The following is an 8,862-nucleotide window of genomic DNA, read 5'->3' as shown; positions in this document are numbered from 1 at the left end:
GTGTGGCCCAACTAGAAATTTATACAGGTTCAGCATAACTTCCCTACTTTTGTACTCAGTACCTCTATTTATGAAGCCCAAGATCCCATATGCTTTGCTAACTACTTTCTCAATGTGTCCTGCCACCTTCAAAGAACTATGCATATGAATCCCCAGGTTTTTATTCCTAAAAATATGCTTTATTCATATAAATCTGTAAAAAATGCATTATACAACAGTTCAAAACAGCACCAAGTTGACATTCCAAAAAGTGCAAAGGAAATCAGTTTTCTTCAATACAGGAGTGAGTTGCCTCACAACCCTTCCACTCCATTTTACCTGACATGGACATTTTACAGCAAACCCATATCTGGTGTATACAGCACAAGGGTTTCCAATGGGTCCAGCTACCCAGTTCACTATGGCGGGGGGACCTTACACAGTGGTCTTTCCCCATTGAGCCTTTGCAGTGGCTACCCCAAGCTTTAGTGCGTCCCTCAGCACGTAGTCCTGGACCTTGGAATGTGCCAGTCTGCAAAACTCGGTCGTGGACAACTCTTTGCGCTGCAAGACCAGTAGGTTTCGGGCAGACCAAAGAGTGTCTATCACCAAATTGATGGTCCTCCAGCAGCAGTTAATGTTTATCTCGGTGTGCATCCCTGGGAACAGCCAGGAGAGCACAGACTCCTGTGTTACAGAGCTGCTTAGGATGAACCTCGACAAAAACCACTGCATCTCTTTCCACACCTGCTTTGCAAAGACACATTCCAGAAGGAGGTGGGCAACTGCCTCTTCCCCACCGCAGCCACCTCGAGGGCCACGTGTGGAGGGGGTGAGACTTCGGGCATGCAGGAAGGATCTGACAGGAAGGGCTCTTCTTAGCACCAGCCAAGCTACATCTTGGTGCTTGTTTGAAAGTTCTGGTGATGAGGCATTCTGCCAAATGACTTTGGCAGTCTGCTCGGGGAACCATCCGACCGGTTCCACCATCTCCTTTTCCCGTAGGGCCTTGAGGACATTCCGTGCAGACCACTGCCTGATGGATTGGTGTCAAAGCTGTTTTCCCGCAGAAACATTCCCACGAAGGATAGCTGGTATGGCACAGTCCAACTGGATGAAGCGATCCGCGGCAATGTGACCAGACCCATCCTTCGGAACACCGGGGACAGATAAAACCTCAGCACATAGTGACACTTGGTGTTTGTGTACTGAGGCTCTGCACACAGCTTGGTGCAGCTGCACACGAAGGTGGTCATCAGGATGAGGGCGACGTTGGGTACATTTTTCCCGCCCTTATCCAGAGGTTTCAACATCGTGTCCCTCCCGCCCTGGTCCATTTTAGATCTCCAGATAAAGCGGAAAATGGCTCGGGTGACTGCCACAGTGCAGGAGTGGGGTATGGGCCAGACCTGCGCCACGGACAGCAACAACGAGAGTGCCTCGCACCTGATGACCATTTTCTTACCCACAATGGAGAGAGATCGCTGCTCGCACACACTCAGTTTATTGTGCACCCTGGCCACTCGCTCCTTCCAGGTTTTGGAGCAGGCCCCGGCCCTTCCGAACCATATCCCCAGCACCTTCAGTTAGTCTGACCTGATGGTGAAGGGGACAAAGGATCGGTCGGCCCGGTTCCCAAAGAACATGGCCTCACTCTTGCCATAGTTGACTTTGGTTCGAACTGGTCGCAGATGCTCATCTGTCTGCGAGGGGATGGTGGATCCGAGCAGAAGACAGCAACATTGTCCATGTACAGGGAGGCTTTTACCTCAGTGCGTCCACTGACTGGGATTGTCACCCCTCTTATGCCTGCATCCTTCCTAATGGACTCTGCTAAAGGTTCGATACAGCAATCAGACAAGACCGGGGACAGAGGGCAGCCCTGTCTGACTCCAGATTTGATCAGGAAACTTTATGATTCCCACCCATTGATTGAGACTGCACTACTGATGTTTGTGTACAGCAGTTTGAACCAATTGCAGATTCCCTCCCCAAACCCCATTTTGGAGAGCACGTCCATCATGAATGTGTGCAATATCCTGTCAAAATTCTTCTCCTGGTCCAAGCTGATGAGGCAGATGTCCATATCCCTGAGTAGTGTGAGACTATCAGAGAGCTTCCTGCTGAGTACAGTGCAGGCCTGGTCAGGGTGAATCACCAACTCCAGAGCAGACTTGACTCGACTGGCGATGACTTTGGACAGAATCTTGTCATCTACATTAAGCAGTGAGATGGGCCGCCAATTTCTGATTTCCGCCCTCACCCCCTTCCGCTTGTAGATGAGGGTGATGACGCCTTTCCTCATGGATTCTGACATGCTGCCGGCCAGGAGCATACTCTCGTATACTTCCAGCAGGTCCGGGCCGACCCAGTCCCACAGGGCCGAGTACAACTCGACCGGTAAGCCGTCGCTTCCGGGAGATGTACTCGTCTCGATGGACGTGATGGCCTTTGTCAGCTCGTCCAGAGTTAGCGGCTTGTCCAGTCTCTCCCTCCTGCTGTCATCCAAGACCTCTGTGATTGATGACAGGAAGAACTGGGAAGCCGTGCTGTCTGTGGGCTTCGCGTCTCACAGCCCAGCATTAAAGGATTTGCTGATCCTTAATATTTTTTTAGAGATGCAGCACTGAAACAGGCCCTTCGGCCCACCGAGTCTGTGCCGACCATCAACCACCCATTTATACTAATCCCATATTCCTACCATATCCTCACCTGTTCCTATATTTCCCTTCCACCGACCTATACTCGGGGCAATTTATAATGGCCAATTTATCTACCAACCTGCAAGTCTTTTGGCAGGAAACCGAAGCACCCGGAGAAAACCCACGCAGACACAGGGAGAACTTGCAAACTCCACACAGGCAGTCTCCAGAATTGAACCCGGGTCACTGGAGCTGCGAAGCTGTGGTGCTAACCACTGCGCCACTGTGTTGGATTGCAAAGACGTTACTGAGCCATCCTGTTCCTTCAAGCTGCTGATAACAGAGCTCTCTCTGTATACATTTTGGAAGAAGAAACGTGAGCACGTCTCATCCTGCTCAATGGAGAGGACTCTGGACCGGAAGATGATCTTGGAGGCCTCCGTGGCAAAGAGCGAGGCCTGCTGGTTCTTCACCTCTTGGAAGTCCTCCTTGACCTCGACTGCAGCCAGAGCAGATTTTGCATTCTTTTCTGGAGTCGGGACATTTCTCTCTGTCTCTCTCTCGCCCTCTGATCACCTTTGAAGAGAAAGAACCTTTATCTTAACAACCTTAATAAAAGTGCGTCCCTCAGCATGTAGTCCTGGACCTTGGAATGTGCCAGTCTGCAAAACTCGGTCGTGGACAACTTTTTGCGCTGCAAGACCAGCAGATTTCGTGCAGACCAAAGAGTGTCTATCACCAAATTGATGGTCCTCCAGCAGCAGGGAAATGGACCGGGTCCGGAGGGACACGATGTTCAAATCTCTGGACAAGGGCGGGAAAAATGTACCCAACGTGGCCCTCATCCTGATGACCGCCTTCGTGTGCAGCTGCATCAAGCTGTGTGTAGATCCCCAGTACGCAAACTCCAAGTGTCACTACGTGCTGAGGTTCTATCTGTCCCCGGTGTTGCGAAGGATGGGCCTGGTCACATTGCCGCGGAACGCTCCATGCAGTTGGGCGGTGCCGTACCACCTATCCTTCGTGGAGCAGTTTCTGCGGGAAAACACTTTTGACCACCGATCCATCAGGCAGTGGTCTGCACGGAATGTCCTCAAGGCCCGACGGGAAAAGGAAACGGTGGATCATGTCGGATGGTTCCCCGAGCAGACCGTCAAAGTCATTTGGCGGAATGCCTCATCACCAGAACTTTCAAACAAGCACCAAGATGTAGCTTGGCTGGTGGTGAGAAGGGCCCTCCCCGTCAGATCCTTCATGCACACCCGAAGTCTCGCCCCTCCGCACAATGCCCCCGTGTTGGCTGTGGTGGGGAAGAGACGGTCGCCCACCTCCTCCTGGAATGTGCCTTTGCAAAGCAGGTGTGGAAAGAGATGCAGCGGTTTTTTGTCAAGGTTCATCCCAAGCAGCTCTGTAACACAGGAGTCTGTGCTCGACGGGCTGTTCCCAGGGACGCACACCGAGACAAACATCAACTGCTGCTGGAGGACTATCAATTCGGTGAAAGACGCCCTTTGGTCTGCCCGAAACTTGCTGGTCTTCCAGCGCCAAGAGTTGTCCACCACCGAATGTTGCAGACTGGCACATTCCAAGGTCCAGGACTACGTGCTGAGGGACGCACTAAAGCTTGGGGCAGCCGCAGCAAAGGCTCAATGGGGAAAGACCACAGTGTAAGGTTCCCCCACCAAGCTGGACTGAGGGGCTGGATCAATGGGAAACCCCTCGAACTGTATCGTTAATATTCTCAATTGCTGTAAATGTAAAGCTGTAATTGACATGACAATTGTGAAACAGAAGGGTTGGGAAGAAACTCATGACAGTATTGAAGGAAACTGATCTCCCTTGCAATGTTTGTATTTTTTGGTGCTGTTTGGAAACTGTTTGGCAATGTAATTTTTACAGATTTTTATGAATAAAGTATATTTTGGAAAAAAAAAAGTAAGGTTCCTCCCACCAAGCTGAACTGAGGGGTTGGATCCATGGGAAACTCCTCGAACTGTTTTGTTGATATTTTCTTTTGCTGTAAATGTGAAACTGTAATTGGCATAACAATAGTGAAATGGAAGGGTTGTGAAGAAACTCATGATAGTATAGAAGGAAACTGATCTCCCTTGCAATGTTTGTATTTTTTGGTGCTGTTTGAAACTGTTTGGCAATGTAATTTTTGCAGATTTTTATGAATAAAGTATATTTTGGAAATAAAAAAAAAGTTCAAAGCAATACAGTGGTTTTTGTCATGGTTTATTCCAAGCAGCTTGATAACACAGGAGTCTGTGCTCTATAGACTGTTCCCAGGGACGCACGCTGATACAAACATCAGCTGCTTGGAGGACTATCAATTCAGCGGGAGATGCCTTTTGGTTTGCCAGAAACTTGCTGCTCTTCCAGTGCAAAGAGTTGTCTGTGACGGAATGTTGCAGACTGGCACGTTTCAAGGTCCAGGACTACGTGCTGAGGGGTGCACTTAAGCTTGGGGCAGCCGCAGCAAAGGCTCAATGGGGAAAGGCCACAGTGTAAGGTCCCCCCACCAAGCTGAACTGAGGGGCTGGATCCATGGGAAACCCCTCGAACTGTATCGGGAAAATTCTGTGTGCTGTAAATGTAAAATGACAATGAAATGGAAGAGTTGTGAGGCAACTCATGATTGTATTGAAGGAAACTGATCACCTTTGCACTGTTTGTATTTTTTGACTTGATGCTGTTTTAAACTGTTTGGGAATGTAATTGTTACAGATTTTTATGAATAAAGTATATTTTGGAAATAAAAATAAAAGTTCTCCCAGGATGAGGCTCACCTATTGTACTGTGGGTTTGCCGATGCCTGTGATGTCTTCAAATGTGGGATACTCAACTGCAGAATTTGTGATAGTTGGGGGTCTGCTTTTGCGCTCACCCCTGATTATATGAATCAAAAATAGAATTTACTAGCTGTTGCTGGACAGTGTTTCTGCTCCCAAATATTTTTTGCTATAAACACTCGTGCTCGTTTCTTCGCAGCTCCAAGTACGCACTTCTCCACCTCAATGCTTGGACTTAGCTGGCAGGGGAGAGACCGTGATCAGTGGCGTTTGATAATGCAGGTGGTGTTTTTGTGTTTTTTGGGGGGTGGGAGGTGGTTTCAGCACCGTATTTAGGGCATTCCGCCCTTTGGGATTGGAGATCTATCGTGGTGGTGGTTTCCCTGTCAGTTGAGGATTTAGTACTTGTCCCAGGAAAGCGTCAAGTAAAAATGGCTGCAACCAACACCAGAGCTCCAGCCCAGGGGGTGCGTAACACCGTTAGGGTGGCGGTGAAGGATAGAGGAGGAGTAGCACCCATCGACTACGCCTACTTCATTAAGAATTTTGTTTTTCCAAAATATACTTTATTCATAAAAATCTGGAAAAAGTCACTGCAGCCTCACAGCTCCAGCGACCCGGGTTCGGTTCTGGGTACTGCCTGTGTGGTGTTTGCAAGTTCTCCCTGTGATCGCGTGGGTTTCCGCCGGGTCCTCTGGTTTCCTCCACAGCCAAAGACTTGCAGGTTGATAGGTAAATTGGCCATTGTAAATTGCCCCGAGTGTAGGTCGGTGGTAGGAGAATTGAGGGAAGGTGGGGATGTGGTAGGGAATATGGGATTAATGTAGGATTAGTGTAAATGGGTGGTTGGTGGTCAGCACAGACTCGGTGGGCCGAAGGGCCTGTTTTAGTGCTGTATCTCTCCATGACTCTATGACATTCCAAAAAGTGTGAAAGAAATCAGTTTTCTTTAATAGTGGAGTGAGTTGCCTCACAACCCTTCCATTCCATTTTACCTGCCATGTACATTTTACAGCAAAATCATATTTGGTGTATACAGCCCGATGGGTTTCCCATGGGTCCAGTTCCTTAGTTCACTATGGTGGGAGGACCTTACACAATGGTCTTTCCCCATTAAGCCTTTGCAGCAGCTACCCCAAGCTTTAGTGTGTCCCTCAGCACGTAGTCCTGGACCTTGGAATGTGCCAGTCTGCAACACTCGGTCGTGGACAACTTTTTGCGCTGGAAGACCAGCAAGTTTAGGGCAGACCAAAGAGTGACTTTCACCGAATTGATGTTCCTCCAGCAGCAGTTGATGTTTGTCTCGGTGTGCGTCCCTGGGAACAGCCAGGAGAGCACAGACTCCTGTGTTACAGAGCTGCTTTGGATGAACCTCGACAAAAACCGCTGCATCTCTTTCCACACCTGCTTTGCAAAGACACATTCCAGAAGGAGGTGGGCAACTGTCTCTTCCCCACCTACTCAGCAGAGATGACATCTGTTATTGAAGCAAAAAGCAGAACCGACCTGATGCACAACATGAAACCAGCAGCCAGAACATTATGTGACTTGAAATTAGCCAAGGCAGTTGTGCAAAAGACAGTGAGACACTGCGCAAATAAACACTGGACAAAATCACAAATGTAACAACGCTTTCAAAAGCAAATCTCCCGAGTATGCTCACATTCGTCAAGCAGAGGTGACTTTGCTGGCTCAGGCACGTTTGCAGGATGGAGGATGACACATTCCCAAGGGTATTCTGTATGGGGAGGTCACCGGAGACAGAAGACCAGTTGGATGCCCAAAGCCCCACTTCAAGGATGCCTGCAAGCAGGACATGAAGGCCCGAAACATCGATTTTCACACATGGGAGATACTGGCCAACAACAGAGGGAAATGGTGATATTACCCCTGGACTGGTGTGTGCGTCACCGTGACGGTCAGTGACTACAGCAGCTTGACAGCAGGTGCCAACATGGAAAACAGCGACACCTGATAATCCCACCTCATATGTGGCACTTGTGGAAGAACCTGCCTCTCACAGATTGACCTCTTCAGCTATCAGACAAAGTGCACCATGGGAAACTATCCCATCACCAATGGATTTGCTGCAAGTCCATTATCTCACATCTCACGACGACATCTACAACCAGGGCGGCCCATCGTGCCTGTGGCAGCTCTTTCATTTCCTTTCAACTATTTATCAAGATTCCCTTTTCAACTTTACGATTGAGTCTCCTTCCACCATTCTCTCAGGCAATACATTCCAGACCAAAAACAACAACAACTTGTGTGTAAATTTATAGAGCACCTTTAACGTAATACAGCATTCCATGGCACTTCACAGGAGTGTCGGAAAGCAAATTTGGACCCCAAGCCACACAAGACCGTATTAGAGCAGATGGTCAAAAGCTTGGTCACAGAAGTCGGCTTCCATGAGTGTTTTAAAGGAGTGAAGAGAGGTCGAGAGGTGGAGAGTTCAGGGAGGGAAATCTCAGGCTTCGGGCGTGGACAGCTGATGTCACAGCTGCCAGCGGTGGAGCGCTAAAAATCAGCGATGCTCAAAAGACCAGAATTGGAGCAAGGCCGGAATCTCGGGGGGAGCGAACCAAATAAAATCCAGCCCTTTGTATCCCCCTCACAGCTTACATTCCCACCGAGCTTTTTATTATCAATCAATTTCCCTCTTGCAGTTCTATTTCACACCAAGAGATGTCAGTCTCATGCCATTTCACAGCAAGCTGCATACAAGCTACTTTACTGCCAGTCTAATACTGTGTTGAGTGGACAAGGATGTGTGTGGTGTGCAGTGTGTGGTATGCAGCAAGGTTAGACTCAAACCAAAGAAGCTGCATCACTCCAAGCGGAAGGGCCGCCCGCGCATCAACACTAGCAGAATTTCTTATCCACAGCTGTTACGTAAGTTTCTAAATTCACTTGATAAATTCCTTCAAAACACTCCAACAGGGGATGCAGAGACCAAGTGGGCCCACATCAGAGATGCCATCTATGACTCAGCTATGATCACCTATGGCAAACGTGTGAAGCAGAATGCAGACTGGTTTAAATCACACTTTGAAGAGCTGGAACCTGTCACAGCCGCTAAGCGCATAGCACTGTAGAACTACAAGAAAGCCCCCAGCGAGTTAACATCCGTAGCTCTTAAAGCAGCCAGAAGCGCTGCACAAAGAACAGCCAGGCACTGTGCAAATGACTACTGGCAACACCTATGCAGTCATATTCAGCTGGCCTCTGACACCGGAAACATCAGAGGAATGTATGATGGCATTAAGAGAGCTTTTGGGCCAACCATCAAGAAGATCGCACCCCTCAAATCTAAATCGGGACACAATCACTGACCAACAGAAGTAAATGGACTGCTGGGTGGAGCACTACCTAGAACTGTACTCCAGGGAAAATGCTGTCACTGAGACCGCCCTCAATGCAGCCCAGTCTCTGCCAGTCAT

This window comes from Heterodontus francisci, unplaced genomic scaffold, assembly GCF_036365525.1.
Source record: "Heterodontus francisci isolate sHetFra1 unplaced genomic scaffold, sHetFra1.hap1 HAP1_SCAFFOLD_51_2, whole genome shotgun sequence".
Lineage (NCBI taxonomy): Eukaryota > Metazoa > Chordata > Chondrichthyes > Heterodontiformes > Heterodontidae > Heterodontus > Heterodontus francisci.
This window is presented reverse-complemented; position numbering follows the sequence as displayed.